Source organism: Choloepus didactylus, chromosome 21 (assembly GCF_015220235.1).
Source record: "Choloepus didactylus isolate mChoDid1 chromosome 21, mChoDid1.pri, whole genome shotgun sequence".
NCBI lineage: Eukaryota > Metazoa > Chordata > Mammalia > Pilosa > Megalonychidae > Choloepus > Choloepus didactylus.
The window spans coordinates 45,447,589-45,466,010 of NC_051327.1; the positions used below are offsets into that span (position 1 = coordinate 45,447,589).

At 39.3% G+C, this 18,422-nt stretch overlaps 1 pseudogene; it reads right to left on the reverse strand.

The window, feature by feature from the left end:
* Nucleotides 1–17,171: 17,171 nt before the first annotated feature.
* Nucleotides 17,172–18,100, reverse strand: LOC119517268 (annotated as a pseudogene).
* Nucleotides 18,101–18,422: the final 322 nt, after the last annotated feature.

Consider the following 18,422-nt stretch of genomic DNA (forward strand, 5'->3'; position numbering starts at 1 on the left):
TGTAGAACTGACATTTCCTGAAGGTTTTCTCCTTGTCATCATTTTCTAGTATTTCAATATGATGAATCTAGATAGGGCCTCCATTGTGTTGAACTTGGTTGAGATTTGTTAAACATTTTGATCTTTAAGTGGAGATTTTCACCAAGTTTGTAAAATTATAACTATTATATATTTATTTTTTTCCTTTCCATGATGTATATGTTAAGTAACTTGTATTTCCACAGGTCAGTGAGGTTCTGTTTATTGTTTTATCACATCTTTTTCTTTCTGTTTTTCACATTAGACAATTTCTATGAATCCGTCTTCCAGCTCTTGGATCCTTTCTTCTTCCATCTCTAATCTGACATTTAGACCCTCTTGTGAATTTTTCTCTTAAGCTATGTGTTTTTTCAGTTCTAGAATTTTCATGTGGTCCTTTATCTTAGTCTTCATATCATCACTGGCATTCTTCATCTATTTCATCATAAAACCACCCAAAACATGTTTTCTGATACATCCTTCATATATTTATAGTAGCTACTTTAGAGTCTTTTCTCTGCTAATTACTACACCTGCATCAACTTGGCATTTATTTACACTGACAATATTTATTTGAAATTATGTTTCACAGTTTTCCTGTTTTTTTTCTTATTAAGTATTTGTTATTCATGCTGGAAATTGCAGTTGAAACAATATAAGGTATCTGGAATTATGGTGACTTCCTTCAAGGGAAGTTAAGTTTTGTTTCATTATACACTTTTTTCTGAAGGCTTTTTTGTAACTCTCTGAAGGGCAGGCTTTAGGCTTGGGTAGGCCCCTAAATAGAGTAGCCCTTATTCTGGGATGTGGGTTTGTTTCAAAAATGTGACCTTAATGATATCTGTTGGATCCTTGGGTTATTGATAAGATATCTCCATGCTTTCTGCATGTGAAATCCAATAGCTCACAGTATTGTGTACCACTAGTATTTCTATTCTCCTCTTGTACCAGTTTGTACATATTATGTCCCCCAGAAAAAGCCGTGTTCTCTGATGCAATCTTGTGGGGGCAGACATATTAGTGGGGATTAAGTTGGAACATTTGGATTAGGTTGTTTCCATGGAAATGGGCCCCACCCAACTGTGGGTGATAACTCTGATTAGATAATTTCCATGGAGATGTGGCCCCACCCATTCAGGATGGGTCTGAATTAGTTCACTGGAGCACTGTGTAAGCTCAGACAGAAGTGAGCTTGCTACAGCCAAGAGGGACACTTTGAAGAATGTGCAGAATCTGAGAGAGTAGCTGCAGATGAAAGATAGTTTGAAGATGGCCATTGAAAGCAGACTTTTGCTCCAGAAAAGCAAAGAGAGGACAAATGCCCCAAGAGCAACTGAGAGTGACATTTTTGAGGAACTGCAGCCTAGAGAGGAACATCCTGGGAGGAAGACATTTTGAATCCAGAACTTTGGAGCAGATGCCAGCCACGTGCCTTCCCAGTTAACAGAGGTTTTCTGGACCCCATTGACCATCCTCCAGTGAAGGTACCCGATTGTTGATGTGTCACCTTGGATACTTTATGGCCTTAAGACTGTGACTGTGTAACCAAATAAACCCCCTTTTATGAAAGCCAATCTTTCTCTGGTGTTTTGCATTCTGGCAGCATTAGCAAACTAGAAAACCTCTCAACTTAGAAGATTTACTGTCTGCTTTTTTATTTTTTCCTTTCAAGGAGCTTGGTCCTGTGATGCACATGTTAATGGCTAATAACAGATGCAACAAAATTAGGTCCAGTTTTCAGTTGGAAGATTAGATCAGTGACAGTCTTATTCTGTCATTAGAAACAAAAACCTCATTCTGTAAATTTTGTCACACTCACAAAATGACAACTAGGTCATGATGGATGACTGGTGAATGGTGATTGTAAGACACATCTTGATTTCTTCAATATTGACATGTGAAGAAAAAATAGTCCTTAGAATCCATGCAATATAGTAATTTAGTTTAAAGAAAAACACTCTGGAGTTGGAGACTCTTCAGTGCTTCCAATTAATGGGTGAAAGCACAAAGAAAAGAAATAATCAAATTGACTCTTTAGGGATTATGGTCACAGCCTATTAGTCTTAGGTGGACTGAAGCAAACAAAGCTTGGATGCATTCATTTGGTCATAAATTAATGTTCCCTGGTTAGACAATGCATTTATAGATAATGCACTACACATGAATTTGAATCTTTTTAAAGTGTGATAGATGTTCTTTGGACAGGTAAAAATTTCTTTGATTAAATAATCTTGCTTGATTTGGAATAATAACTCCAGATAATATATATATATATATATATATTTTATATATTTATATTTTAATTTAGCTATATTAAAATAAAATTACATGTACAAAAATATACCAATTTTAACTACAAATCAATGTGTTTTCACAAACGTGGACACTCATAAAACCCCTCTTGTGAAAATGCTTATATTATTACTACTATTTTTATGATCTGATTAAAATTGCCAATTAACAACAAAAAAGTTGCCTTTCATAACAACCTTAAAGACAGTCTCATTTCATGGGGCAGAATACAGTTTTTTCACCAAGTCTACATAAAGACACACAGTTAAAAATGTGGTTACACCAACTGACAACCAGGGCATTCTGCCTTCCTCTTGGAATTAACAGTTTGAAGGTAGGACAACTTGCAAACAAATAAAGCATAACTACATTTACATTAGTGGCCTAGATAAGATCATTGAATTTGGGCTCCTTATTCTCAAGCATGGCCCATGCCATATGTAGACCATGACACAATTGCTTAAGGAATGGGTCAATTCGGCACCGTTACCACCAAAGGCAAACCTCCTTTAAGTTGTGGAAAGAACATATTTCTTGAGGACCATACATCTCAGAAGAGCCCTATATCTCAGTTCTTTGTTCTATATACTTTCACACTTATTCAATCTCTTTTGCATTTCTCACTTACTCTCCAACAGCAATGAATCTTTCCAGTTCCTTGGTATCCTGTCCTTCTCAGCACCTTCTTACCAGAATAACAACAGAAAATCTGGACTGGTTTTTCACCAAATATCTTTTATCTGATATATCTCCTCTCACCTCCCTATATCCCTATTCATCTCATTCCCTTTCCTACAGAGCAGACATCCCAGCCACCACGAGGTCCTGTCAGCTCTACCCACAAAACATTATATAATCAATCTGAAGACCACTTCTCAAAATTTCCTCTGCTACCAATGTCATCTAAGATAAAATAATCTCTTACCTAAGCTACTGCACTGTTGTCCCTTCTTCAATGCTTGAATTTCTCTATTTGGCCAACACCAGGTAGTGGTCTCTTATAAACATATTCACTGCTGTCCTTCCCACATGAAGGTGAAAACAGGGTGGATGGAGGTGTCTAAGGAAATACTAAAAAAAGCATTAACAAGGTCTAGCACAAAAGGAAACTGGCCTAATTGCATGCTTATGTCCTGTAACAAAGTAACTATATTTGGTACAGCTGTAAACACAGGATGAGTTACTTTATTAAGCTCTCCATAATCAATAGTCATTTGCCAGGTTGCATTGGTTTTTCTTACTGGACAGACTGGGCTATTGAATGGGCTGTGAGTGGGGATTACAATGTCCACACTTTCCAATTCCGTAATGGTGGCAGTGATTTCTTGATGGCCCCATAGTAACATATTGATGCACAGCCACCATGCTTATAGGGGAGGCTACCTTTACTGGTGAGCACTTAGTATATCCTCTTTGGACTGTTTTGACCACCTGACACTGTATATAGAATTCACTTACAGCAGTTTGCAAAATAATATTTTGCAAAATATCAATCCCTAATATATATTCTGGAATAGGAGATATGGACACTGTGTACTTTTGAGGTGGTAACTGGCCAATCTGAATTAGCAGTTGTTGTGTTGCTTTAATATTTTGGCCCCCATATCTAGCACTGGTTAGCATAGGCCCCCAATTCATGGCCATTTCCCATATTAAGGTGCATTCTGCTCTGTTGTCTACTAAAACCAAAACTCTATGTTCGTAAGTGGGAGACCAAAAGATAGTTCTATATGTGGCCTCTGATTCCCAGTGTCCCTGTATGTTGTTCTTACTTGGGGATCTTGACCTACCCCCTTTGCTAGGGGAAAGGGGGCCTCCCAGACCTCTTCAGCTGGGGAGGAGGCCAAAGGGCTCTTTACATGGTATCAGCCATATCTTTTGGCCAGAATCCACATCCTCCTCTAGTGACATGGTTTCAAGATTAATAAACCTCTGCTCCTTGGGCTTTTTCCGCAGTTTAAATAATACTGTATTTGACTACCCATAAATAGCCTCAATTTTAGCTCCAGCAGTTATTAAAGCTCTCTGTATTTGTCTACACAACACCTGGTTGGGACCATCATGTTCTCTCAGGACGTGACCCATAGCTCTGACACCAGCTCTCCTTCCCTTTAGGTGATCTGACTTCCCCCAGGTGTGTAATCATTTGGGCAGCCTGTGAAATGGGCTGTCCTATAAGAGGGCTGATAATGGGCACCAAAGTCTGGTACCAGTGACTGGAAGCAGTATATAGAATTCTCTCATTAATTCCTCTGGTGTAAGTTATACTATCTGGTCCAATGGCACCCATTGTATAAACTGCATGCTCTATCCCTAGCCCCCTCAATACATCTTGTAGTTAATCAATGGTATTCCAATAGGGGGTTTGATGGGGCCCACTCATGGGGCCACACCTCCTTACTTTGGAATATAATCCAATTAAGTAGTGAATTTATTTCCACTTTAGGGGCTAACAAGTATTTGCATTGACACAGAGAAGGATAGTTGGTAAGAGAGGACAATTAACTCATGTCATATCCTGAGAACAGTACACCATCTGCACCAGTATCCTACAATTGCAGTAGCCAATTTGATAAATGTTCTTTAGGTTTCTTTCTACACTGAGTCCCAATTTCTTGTAGTTCAGGAGCAGTAAAATCTCACATTGTAACATGTATTTTTTGTTCCAGTGGGTGCAACTGTGGCTGTGGCTGCAACTGTGGCTGTGGCTGCATCAGTGGCATCATCTCCATCTGCCTAGGGACCTGGTTGGGCTGGGATATGCTCTGACTTAATCTTACATTGGACCAGAGGGTGAAAATTTTACACTCTTCTTTCTACTTCTCCCAAACAAACTGGGAATCCTCATCATCTGAAAAACAAATCCACTGGGTCCCAAACCTTGAGATCCCAATCAGGGGAAGTTAGAGTATGTTTTATTTAAATCTTAGGTAAATTCTCCCCCTTATTGTAGAGTAACAAAATGCTCGTTTTTAAAAATTTTCATCTAGTCAGTGTGGCCTCACATTTAAAGCATCTTTCAACACTGCTTGGGCTACCTGCATATCCCTATCTAACTTAAGTTCCTTTTTCAGGTGGCAAATGGCCTTTTTGTCCATCAAGGCTTCTTCCACAGCTGATTGAAGGGCCTCCGAAAGTGGCCAGGCTATAGCTGTGGCAGCCCAGTGGCTTTCCTTTTACTTATGAAATCCCAAGTGTCCTGTGACCTGTTGCAGGATGACTATTAGTCCAGCTGGGTAGTTATAAGTATCTCCATACTCTCTCTGTGGTCCCCATTCAACTAGGAAGGTAGCCACCCCTCACCACATGGATGTTGCAGGCCATATCAGGATTTTCCCTAGGGAGCCTCCCATCCCAGTAATCAGGCCTTCTATGACTGTAGTTCTTTGGCCTCCTGGCTGGCTTGGCAAATGCTCCTGCCTGACTGGGCCCCAAGAACAAAGAACACGCCAGGCAAGAAGTTACCCATGAGTTTTAATTAGGGTCATACAGCATTTTCCCCAAAGGTGGCCAGTTGGGAAATGGAAGTCAATAATCCACACAAACAAGGGAAAGAGGAGTGCCTTATGTAGTTCAACAGAGCCTTACTAAATTTGGGTACAAAGAAGCCTCAGGTGAGTCCTGTGAAAGCTGATTACCAACAGTGATTAGGCTCAATGACCTTCAGTGTTTGCACTCTGGTCATGTGTGCTGCTGCATGCTAAAGTCTCCATCCTTTTCCCTAAGGGATAGGGGTTCCAACTCCTGGGCTGCCACACATAACAAATATGCCCTAGGTGTTGAGTTGCTTTTGTTCTCATCCATCATTCTGAAATGAGAACTGGAGCTAATAAAACTAACAATACTTTCTTATCATAAGGAATAATAAATAATATGAGAAAAGCAATTGCTCAGTGCTTATGCCTAGGAAACAGCCCTGTCATATCATATGATCCCCATTTTCCTGGTAGAAAACTCATGCTTTGAGAGGCGAAGTTTAAAAAAATAACAGATAGTGGGTCTGAGATTTTAACACAGAACCTCTTACTCCAACACAATGTCCTTTCCACAGATTCCACAGGGAAAGAGGTGGGAATGTTTATTTTCTAGTTTCCACCCATCTCTAAAGATCAAAGTCTTCTGATTCCTTTATCCATGTATGAATGAGGCACCTTCATGAGGGTAACAACAAATTATTTAGAATCAGAGGGTAATAGCCCCATCATTTATGTATACAAATTGGCAACAACTACATAGGTGAGGTGTAGAACAACATAATGTTGTCTTAGGACTTTGTTATATACAATTATTTCTATAATGTGGCCAAATTGATGAAGTACAACTGTTCAAGTTAAATGTTTTCAATTTATATGACTTTATTGCAAACTAAAGATATTCATATATAATTTCTGCTCATCTTATAAGATTGTGATGAATGTCAAATTAGAAAATGTGCAAACATTCCTTATGAAAAAGTGCCCTTGCAAATTGTAGTTATTATTGTTTCATTTTAAAAGCTAGCAGCCTTATTCATAGAAAGCTTTTCTATGAGTCATCCAGATAATTACTTCAAAAGTTACTTCCTTTTCCATAGGCAGATCCCACTTTGAAGGATGGTTGTGTCTTCATCTGTACACTTAGAAATATTTTAGTTATATATCTTATATAATTACATGTTTTATTAAAAGAATAGGATTTATTGTGAGAATTATGAATAGCATTTTTTTGTGAAGGCCACTTAGAATTAACAAAAACAATTTAAATGCTTAATAAAACTAACAAATATATGAATGTATTTTAATGACTCTGCTTGCATTAAGACAACCATTTCTATTATGTTCCCAGTGTTCTAGACATTCATAAAATATATCCAAACTATGAATTTCACATCCAACTACAAGCTGCCACCCAGAAAACAAGAAAACAAACCCAATGAAGTCATTGGGTTAGTCATTAATCATTTATAAAAAGTAAATATTATAAATATATGTTCCAACAATGATCAGTTTAGTCTATGGTCAAAGCGGAAGAGACAAAGAAGTTAAATGAGTAAGAACATGGACACAATACTTATAAAGACCTGGATACATATCCAGTCTCTTCTAATTAGTTGAATGTCTGGGAACAAGTTTTATAAAATTCTGAGAGCCTGTTTCCACCTCTGTAAAATGGTTTTAATAAGAATGTGGTTGATATGGTTTTGTGAGAAAGGAATTTGTGAGTTTCTTTGTGGAAGGGAAACTAAATTTAGTAGGGAGTGGGGAGGAAGACCAATTATCTGTATTAACCTAATTATTAAATGTTTCCTAAGCCCTTATATGGGGTGTTCTAATACAAATATAAACTTAGATAAAATGACCATTAGTTATAAACAAATGAACCCCCTCATTTTTTCAGATAAAAGGAATTTCCAAAATTATTAAAAATTGACAATGGAGAGTACAACATCCTCATGGCTATGATAGCATGGTTCAGAATTTTAAGACATTTAAAAGGTAACTGTCCAAAACGCAATGTGTTTCCCTTGATTGGCACCTGGAACAAAAAAAATGATAGTAGTTGACAAACAAGTGATACATGATAAAGTCTAGAGTTTAGCCAATAGTAATGCACCAATGTTCATTTCATATTTTTGATGATTAGAGTTATGGTGATATAAGATATTAACATAAGGGAAAACATGATGAGAAATATAGAGGAACTTTCTATAATATACATGCTCCTTTCTATAAATCTAAAGTTACTAAAAAATTGAAATTTTCAAAAAGAGAAATGAAAGTAATTGTTCAGTTTCTGCTCCCAGAAAAATAGCAGTCTTTCTTGGTATATACCAAAAAATGTTGATAGAAGGGACTCAAACTGCTATTTTTACACCAAAGAGCATAGCAACATTATTCACAATAGCCAAAAGGTGAAAGCATCCCAAGTGTGCTTCAACACATGAATGGATTAAAAAAATGTAGTATATACATATAATGGAATATTATTCAGTTTTAAAAAAGAGTGAAGTTGTTGCATCCTACAACCTCAATGAACCTTGAAGACATCAGGTTGAGTAAAATAATATAGACACAAAAAGGCAAACACTGTATCCAAAGGACCATGATGGGGGTGTAAGACACCCCAAAGTGCCATTCTTCCATAAAATCTTTGAACAATTCAGAAAAACTGACAGAGCCATCTTCCTCAAAACTCCAGAAAACAATTAAAGGGGTACATTAACTGGGTGAGTGCTGAATCAAGGAAATGTATCTTGAAGATCCTGGTGCTCTTGCTGGCCCCTCCCCTAATGCCTCCAGAATGTGATGTTGAGCCACCCGCATTCCCATTGTGGTACCTACCATGACTGTGTTCCACATGGAGCAGAATGACTCATATGTGCACTGAGGTACCTTACATTGGTGACAGTCTACCAGGGGGCAGCCTGAAAGTCTGAACCAGGAAACTTGTCACTGGCTGGTTCTGGCAGAACTTGCCATGCAGGCAAAAGCAGCTTGTGGTAAGCTAAAGCAGTCTAAAAATTAAGTCAGGGTGGCTTGGGGCAAAGGATTATTGACATCTGGTTTCCTGTAAACAGAGTTCCTAAGGACTTAACCAATCAAGCCCCTTCAGAAATGATCTATATGAAGCAGCTTGGTACTCAAAAGGGTCTTTAATTATTTTATACTACCTATTTTTATGTTTATTCTCACTCCCAAAGAAAGATGCAGAATTGAAGTGATTTATCAGAAAATTCAAAGACCAGAAGCACTTTCATTTCAATCGCCTATGGAAATAAATAACAAGGATTATTTTCTTTTTATTAAATTTTAGGTGGTGTTCTGATGCAGAACAACATGATATTTTTTAAAATAAAACTAAAAAACTGGATTCCAGCAATTCATTATGGAACCCTGGTTTCCACCTCAAACCACATTTAATATCTTTTACTTTATTCCATGCTCTCCTTTGCTTAATCCTTTCTTATTTTATTTGTTTATGTGAGAGAATTAGGGGGAAAATACACTGAAATAATATTGTAAAGATGAAGTGGGACAGATAACATAAGAAACAGGTTATTCTGTAGAGTTGTGGAACAGTGTGAATTAAAAAAAAATACAAATCAGAAAAAAAGTGAAAGAGCCAGAAAGCCATGGAGAAAGATATGTGTAAAAAGGGTATGTGTGTGTGTATGTGTGTGTTTTCAAATGTATATATGTACCAATATACTGATTTGCCCTTCCAGTTTATGCATTTATACAAGAATCCATTCTTCCCTACCAATTTAAAATTCCACTTTCATCATTTATTAAATTACAAAATTCATACTAAATTTCCAAGATAGAGGGCTAACTTCTTGGAAGTTTCTTCTGTTCTTTGGAATTCTTTACTATTGGACCTATAGCAAATTATTTCCAAGCCAGAGTTTCATGATGTGTTCTTATATATGGTAGATCTAGTGCCCTATCCCTATTTGTCTTATTTTATTTATTACCATGGCTATTCAAGCACAGGCATGCATTCATATAAAATTTAGAATCAACTTATCAGTTTCCATGAAAAAACTCTTTGTCATTTTGTTTGGGATTTAATTATATCATCACAGAATTGATGCCTCTAAAATAATATCTCCCCATAGAGTGTGCAGAGCCAGACAGTTTTTGCAAGACATATGCCTATATAAAATTTTTGATTTAAAAATCACAATTTGACTACAGAACATGTTACAAAATTCATGGGCCAGAGAGAGACATCACTGATTTTACTGATACAAATTTAGACTGGTGGATAGAGAGGAGGTTTTTATATACTTGTTTATTGTCCATTCAGAGAACATGAAGAGTCTGCCTAGTGTCCATGCCTCTCTCTTGCTATGAAATCTGGGAACCATCGCTTCCTGCTCTCTTCCAAGCCTGTTTAGATTGAAATAATGCCTTTCTATTGATATAACACCAGCAAAAATCTTGGCGGCACAAAACAACAGAAATTTACTTTGTCACAGTTTCAGAGGTTGGAAGTCTGAAATCAAGGTGTTAGCAGATCCAGGCTCTTTCTGAAACCTGTAGTTGAGAATCCTTCCTCACCTCATCCCAGCTTCTGGAGTTACCAGAAATTCTTGGCATTCCTTGGAATGTGGCAGCATAACTCTAATCTCTGCCTGACTGTTCATTCACAGGGCCTTTTCCCTGTCTCTCTCTGAAGGTGTGCAGTTCTCCTTTTCTTACAAGGACACCAGCCATATTGGATAAGGACCCACTCGAATCCAGTTTAGACTCAAGTAATCACATCTTCAAAGATTTTATTTCCAAATAGGATCACATTCATGAGAATGGGAGTTAGGACTTGAACATATACTTTGGGGGACACATTTCAACCCATAACATGCCTCTACAGGTCCTTAATAATATTTATTTAATGCTATTTACAGCATTACACTTGATTCTGTATCAGTCATCAAGTGACCCATAAGTACTGGCTTCCAGTGATTCTATCAAGGATTATTTTCTTGATGACCACAAATGTAATTCTGATGATCACAGTATGTAGGAAAGTGAGAATGGTAATTCATCTTCTGGTCATGTTAAATTTACTGTTCAAAATTTTATAGTATATGTGTAGAACCACACACCTTCCAACCACTTCTTCCCTTGAACAATTTAGGCTGTAATCACTGCATTCCTGAAATGTGAGGTCTTTCATCATGCATAGCTTACGACCAACACAGGAGAATACAATGCTACCATATCCATCAGTGACCAAATAGGACATAAACTGGAAAGGCTAGTAAGCATTGCAGAACAATCGTCTTGAAAGCCATTGAAGGAGACAGGTGTAGCCACCTTAGGAAAATTGCTTTTAAGCATGTCACAGAGCCCATGGAAGGGCTGGGGAAGCCATCATGGGTACCAGCTGGGGGATGCATTACAGGGAAGAATATCTGCCCCACTGCCACCACCTTCAGTGCTAGAGATTGGACTTGACACCACTGTTGTAGCATGGAAAAATGAGCTGATAAAGGTCCACATACATAGCCCAAGGCCCAGAGTCAGAAGGGGCCAATTTGTAGCCCAAATCTCTGAGGTTGTCTTTTGTCACCCAAAAACAGAGTGTCATCACCATTCTGGTAACCTAAGGTAGAGAAATCCTGTGAAAGAAAAAAATAGCCAGCTGGTAGAAGCCATTTGCTTGCCAGGCAACTTTCCTGGAACCAAGATCCCTACAACAGGACTGAGGATGACATCATCGGTATAGAATCCAGAGCACTCCAAGGGGTAGAAACAGGGTCAGGGGCCAAGCATTGGGTCCAGAAGGTCACTACAGACCTTGGCCAGTACCAGAAAATAGAAGAGAAATTGGGAAATTTCTCAGAAGTCACTCCAAAGTGTGGCACTGAGGACAGGTCCCTGTTGGCCCAGGTCTAAGGGCAGTACTGTGCGGTCGCAGTTAAATCGTGTGGGGGGGATAGCGGCCGGTTGCTGAACCCTCGGCTCTCGGCGTTGCTCGGAGGGTACCGGCGGCGGGGGCTCTTTCCCGGAGGCGAGGGCGAGGCGGGGGACTTGGCCAGGTCCCCGGCGGTGGCGTGCAAGGTGTGGAGGGCGGCGAGAAGGGAAAGACAAGACACTCTTCCTCCAGTAGGGGTAGAACAAAAGGACAAAAGGACCTTTATTCAGGGGTGAGCACAGGTTATATAGGCTGGCATAGAGGGCGGGGGTTGTTACAAGCCAATGCTGAGGGGATAAAGGCTAGGATTGGTTCTGAGAGGGTGCGGAGGTTAGGATTGGTTCTAAGAGGGCGCGGAGGTAGTTTGAAAAGGGGCGGGAGTTGCTCTGGCAACGGTGTCTGGCAACAGTGTATGCGCACTGGTGGTGGTGGGAGTTGCTCTGGCAACGGGGGGTGTGCGGGCAAGATAAGGGGGTGGGGAAAAGGCGGTTCCCTCCGGCAAGCCTCCCCTAACGGTGGTATTTTGGGTGAGGAAATGGGGCCTGCCTCCGGCCTCACTTTCTCAGGCCTGGGGGGCTGTGGAGGGCGCTGTCGCCCGTGCCCACCACCCTCCCCAGGGGCTGATCAGGTCCCCTGGCCCAGGCCCGCCAAGTTGAAGCACGTAATCAGTATCCCGCAGTACTGCCTAAAATAATGGCTTTTCTTCAAAAACAGACACTATTCAGTATGCAACCTGGGGATGTTCTAACCCCTAAAATGTTTATATGTATTCATCTTATACTTCTTCTTTCCCAGCCATTGAATTTTCAAATGTTGAAAAAGTCTCATTTAGATTCATATTCATTTGATATTTTTTTAAAATTCAATTTTTTTGAGATTTTTCACATAACATACAATCATTCAAAGTGCACAATCAATTGCTCATGGTACCATCACACAGCTGTGCATCCATCACTACAATTTTTTTTTTTAATTTTAGAACATTATCATTACTTCAGAAAATAGAAACAAAAAAGAAAACTAAAATCCTCCCATAACCTGACCACCCCCTCCATTATTGACTCATAGCTTTGGTATAGTAGTTTTGTTACTGTTGATGAAAGAATGTTAAAGTGCTACTAGCTGTAGTACATAGTTTGCAATAGGTATATTTTTTCCCTATATACCCCTCTGTTATTAACTTCTAGTTATAGCGTCATACGTTGGTTCTAGTTCATGATGGAGATTTCTAATATTTGTAGAGTTAATCATGGACATTGTCAATCTCATGCAATGTTTTATACTTCTGAATATGTGACTCTAAGATTCCCCTTTCCACCACATTCACACACTATTCAGCACTGTTATTCTCACAATAATGTGCTACCATCAAAAACTGTATAGTATATGTGTAGAACCACACACCTCCAACCACTTCTTCCCTTGAACTTAACTTCAACATAGTTAAAAATTCTGCTCATAATAAGCAGCCACTCCCCATTCTTTAGCCTCCTTCTAAATCCTGATAACCTACATTTCATGTCTATGAGTTTACATATTATAATTAGTTCATATCAGTGAGACCATACAATATTTGTCCTTTTGTGTCTGACTTATTTCATTCAAAACAGTGCCTTCAAGTTTTCTTCATCAACCTGCTTTTTTTAAGATGGGTTTGTTCACAGACCATACATTCTGTCCCAAGTAAACAACTGATCATTCCTTGTATAATCATGTATTTATGCAATCACCACCGTCACCACTATTTATATAAGGACATTTCCATTTCTTCCACAAAGAAGAGGTACAAATAAGGTAGAGAGACAAAAGAAAAAGAAAAAAATGATGGCTGAAAAGCAATGAAAGGCAAGATAGAATTATACTAAAGTACAATAAAAGCATCAGACATCACCAAAGCCAAGAATGCCACACCCCTACCTTATATCCCCCCATAGGCATTTAGCTTTGGTATATTGCCTTTGTTACATTAAAGGAAGCATAATACAATGCTTCTGTTAACTATGGTCTCTAGTTTGCATTGATTGTATTTTTAACACCTTGCAAGGTTAATAGTCATTTGTTCTCCCTCATGTAAAAACATATTTGCACATTTTATCACAATTGTTGAGCAGTCTAGGTTTCACTGAGTTATAAAGTCCCAGCCTTTATCATTTGTCTTTCCTTCTGGTATCCCACATGCTCCTAACCTTCCTCTTTCAATCATATTACAGTCATCTTTGTCCAGTGTACTTACATTGTTGTGCTGCCATCACCCAAAATTGTGTTCCAAACCTCTCACTCCTGTCTTTTCCTATCTGTCTGTAGTGCTCCCTTCAGTGTTTCCTATAGAGCAGGTACCTTGTTCACAAGCTCTCTCACTGTCTGTCAAAGAATATTTTCAACTCTCCCCCATATTTGAAGGAGAGTTTTGCTAGATATAGGATTCTTGGTTGGAGGTTTTTCTCTTTCAGTATCTTAAATATATCACACCACTTCCTTGTTGCCTCCAGGGTTTCAAATGAGAAATCTGCACATAGTCTTATCAAGCTTCCTTTGATTGTGATGGATCACTTTTCTCTTGTTGCTTTCAGGACTCTCTCTTTGTCTTTGGTGTTTGATAATCTGATTATTAAGCATCTTGGCATAGGTCTATTCAGATCTATTCTGTTTGGGGTATGCTGCTTTTCTTGGATCTGTAATTTTCTGTCTTTCATAAAAGATTGGATATTTTCATTGATTGTTTCCTCTATTATTATTATTCCCACCCTTTTTCCCTTCTCTTCTCCTTCTGGAACACCCATGACACACACAATTATGCACTTCTTGTTATCTTTCAATTTCCTGAGACTTTGCTCATATTTTTCCACTCTTTTCCTTATCTGTTCTTTTATGTGTAGGATTTCAGGTGTCTTGTTCTCCAGTTCCTGAATGTTTTCTTCTGCCTCTTGAAATCTGCTGTTGTATGTCTCCATTGTGTTTTCCATCTCTTGTGTTGTCTCTTTCATTTCCATAGATTCTGCCATTTGTGTTTTTCAAACTTTTGATTTCTACCTTCTGTTTGCCAGTGTTTTCTCTATGTCTTTCAACTCCTTTGCTGTATCTTCCCTGAACTTGTTGATGTGGTTTTTGAATTGATTTATCATATTTATTTGAAAATGTTTAATTATTTCATTAAAGTGAAACAATATCTCATCAGTATCTCAGTTGAGGTGTAAGTTTGTTCCTTTGACTGGGCCATAGCTTCATTTTTCTTAGTGTAAGTTGTAGTTTTCTGTTGTCTAGGCATCTGGTTTCCTTGGTTGCTCCAATCAGATTTTCCCAGACCAGAACAGATTCAGGTCTCAGAATGGGGCTATATTCAGTGCCACGTTTCCCCGAGGGTGTGTCTTAGAAGATTGTCAGGCTTTCCTGAGAGGCTTCACACTGCTGTGCTTTTCCTAACCTGCCCAGCAGGTGGTGCCTGTCAGCCTGTCACTCCCAACTGGTGTAAAGACGTGTGGTCCCTTTAGTTCTCAGCTTAGGTTGTTTCTGTTTTGACTGTTTTACCCCATGCCCTGGGGTCTGAGTTCTGAAATGGGGCAGACACTGTAGCTGGGCTCCACCTTCCTCTTAGGGCAAATACACCACCTAGGGAGTTATCCTCTGCATTTGAACTACTCCTTTGTTTCTCTGACTCTGTTAACTCCACTCTTGTCTGGGTCAGAGTGTGGTGAACTGAAAATGGCTGAGGGTTTCTCCATTATGCTACTCAGGTTGAAAGAGAGAAAAAAACAGAAAGAAATCCCCTTTTCAGAGCCAGTCCATGGACCCCCAGTTTTGCCCATCAGTCAGAGAGAGCACCTGGTCTTCCAGGCTCCCTTTCCTGGGACACAGGCATTTTCTGGCTCTCTAAATTCAGTCATCTCTAAAATCTCTGTATTTTTTTAATTATTTATTTTTTTTTATTCCATCAGCCCCACCTCCTCTCCACTGGAACAACCTCAGGGTACTTTGTTGCTTGTTAGGGGTTTGTCTGTGTTTATATCTTGTATTCAGTGATCCATATTTGTTAATTTAAACCCCAGTTGGAGATACGTTGCACTATATTTGCTTGCTCCAGGAATCCTGCTTTCTCCCACAGTGATGTCTTGCTGCTCAGCCTGTTGTGGGGGGAGGGGGCATGGTTCCACAGCATTTACTTACAGTTTTTATGCTGCAATCTCAGCCATTCTACCCAATACAGGTTGGTGTATTATGTGTTCAGTCATGGTTGTCCCCCAGCGGTTGTTCCAGATTATTTACTAGTTGTTCCTGGTTGTTTATTAGTTGCTCCAGGGGACTAACTAAATTCCACACCTCTGTATGCTGCCATCTTGCCCCTCACTTTTGATAATATTTTTCACAACCTACTAAGTGACTAAAGTGTTTTGACTACTGAGTTTGCAGCATGAATGGATAAACATAATCCCTGCCCTAACAGGGAGTACAATTTTGTAGGAAAAACTGACAAAAAGAAGTCAACTATATTTTTACAGTATATTTTGTGATCATTGATATTAAGGAAATAAAAGGCATGGAGAGCTAGAGAATAATATAGAGAAAGCTATGAGGAAAAACTTCTCTGAGGAGGGGGAGTTCATCTGAAAATGTAAAAAAGTAAAAAAAAAAGAGAAGGCTCCATCCAGGTGATTCATCCAGGAAAGAGGAATCTAGCAGAGAGAAGAGGGAAACTAAAAACCCTGAACTGAGTCTTGTGGATTGAATCCCTGTAAAGCATGTTCACGTCCCAACCCCTGGTCCTGTGAGTTTGAACCATTTGTAAATAGGATCTTTGAAGATGTTGTTTGTCAGGTGTTCCCAAACTGAATGAGGGTAAGCCTTAATCCAATATGGCTGAAGTCCTTATAAGCAAAGGAAATTATACTCAGAGAGAAAGCCACAAGGTGTAGCCAGAAACTGGATGTCAACAGAATCTAGAAGAGGAAGGAATAGTCACTGCCATGTGCATTTCCAAGTCACAGAAAAGTCATAGAACCCCAAGATTGCCGGCTACCAGAAGATACCATTTCCAGTTTCAGACAAGCCTTCTAGTTTCTGAAACTGTGAGCTGATAATTCCTGTTGTTAAACCAACATGTTACAATATTTGTTTTAGCATCTAGGAAACTAATATACTGGGGAAAACTTGGAATATTCAAAACACAAGTTAAAAAAAAGAAGGAAGGAAGGAAGGAAGGAAGGAAAAAGAAAAGAAAAGTAAAAGAAAAGAAAAGAAAAGAAAAGAAAAAAGGAAAAACTGTGACCAGAGCCTTGTGAAAAACAGGATAGAGTACAAAATGTATTGGAGATATTGACAGTAACCTGATTAAGGCAGAGTATTGTATCATAAACTGATTTATATGCATAAAAGATGCATCTGGCTGCTGTGTATGCAATAGATTGGGGTGAATGGTGAGGGTAAGGCCTCACTGTATTTGAAGGCAAGATTTGTTCTTAGCATGTAAGCTACTGACCACCCAGGATTACTTGTTTCATCCAAAGTTTCCTCATGGCATTTTTCACATCTGCATTCCTCAAGGTATAGATCAAGGGATTTAACATGGGTTCAACAATTGTAAAGCACACAGCCATTGCCTTGTCTACAGGGTAAGTGGCCACAGGCCTCATGTTCAAGAAGATACAGGGCACAAAGAACAAGATGACCACTGTGAGGTGAGAGCCACAGGTGGAGAGGGCTTTGTGCCGCCCTTCAGAGCTGCAAGACCTAAGGGAACAGAGGATGACCACATAGGATGCAATGAGCATAAAGAAAATGATCACACACATAACACCACTGTTGAGAATGATGAGGAGGCCCAAGATATGGGTGCCCATGCAGGCCAGTTTCAACAATGGAAACAAATCACACATAAAGTGGTCAATGACATTGCGGCCACAGAAGGATATTTAGTACGTAAAGAGAAGCTGTAACGTTGCGTGCATAGATCCCCCCACCCAGGCTGCTCCCAGCAGCAGGCAGCACACCCGAGGACTCATGATGATCTGATAGTGCAGCAGCTTACAAATGGCCATGTAGCAGTCATAGGCCATAGCAATGAGAAGGATGACCCCACACCACCAAAGAAATGTTCTGCAAAGAGTTGGGTCATGCAGCCTTCAAGGGAGATGGTAATGCTCTCAGAGAGGGAGTCCACAATCACCTTGGGGGCAATGACAGAAGAGTAGGTGATATCCATGAGGCTCAAGGAAGTAAGGAAAAAATACATGGGTGATCTCAGACTCTGACTTGTGATCACAGTTACCACAATGAGTAGGTTTCCCATCACTGTGGTCACATATATGATTAGAATCACAGCAGATAATATTTTCTGCAGCTCTGGATTCTTTGTAATGCCCAAAAGAATGAATTCTGTCACATTGTTTTGACTTTCCATTTACTGTGGCTTCATGTAAGCACATAGCCATAAGCTGGAAAATCTGAGAAAGCAATGTTATTTTTAATCAGTAATCATTCAGTGCCTTGGTCATTTTGTGTGTGTGTGCTGTTTCACACCCTGCTGACCTATCATTTTTGTCCATTGCTACAGAAAACAACTACTCACAATTATAGCCTAAGAGCAGCCCAATTCTACTGCGTCTTCCTGGATCCTCCCAATAAAATCTCTTCTCATGAGCTCATCTCTAGCTTTCTGTCTTGGCAGTTGCTGTCTGAGACACTTTGGAGACACTGCTTCATCATTCTAGTGCATACATACA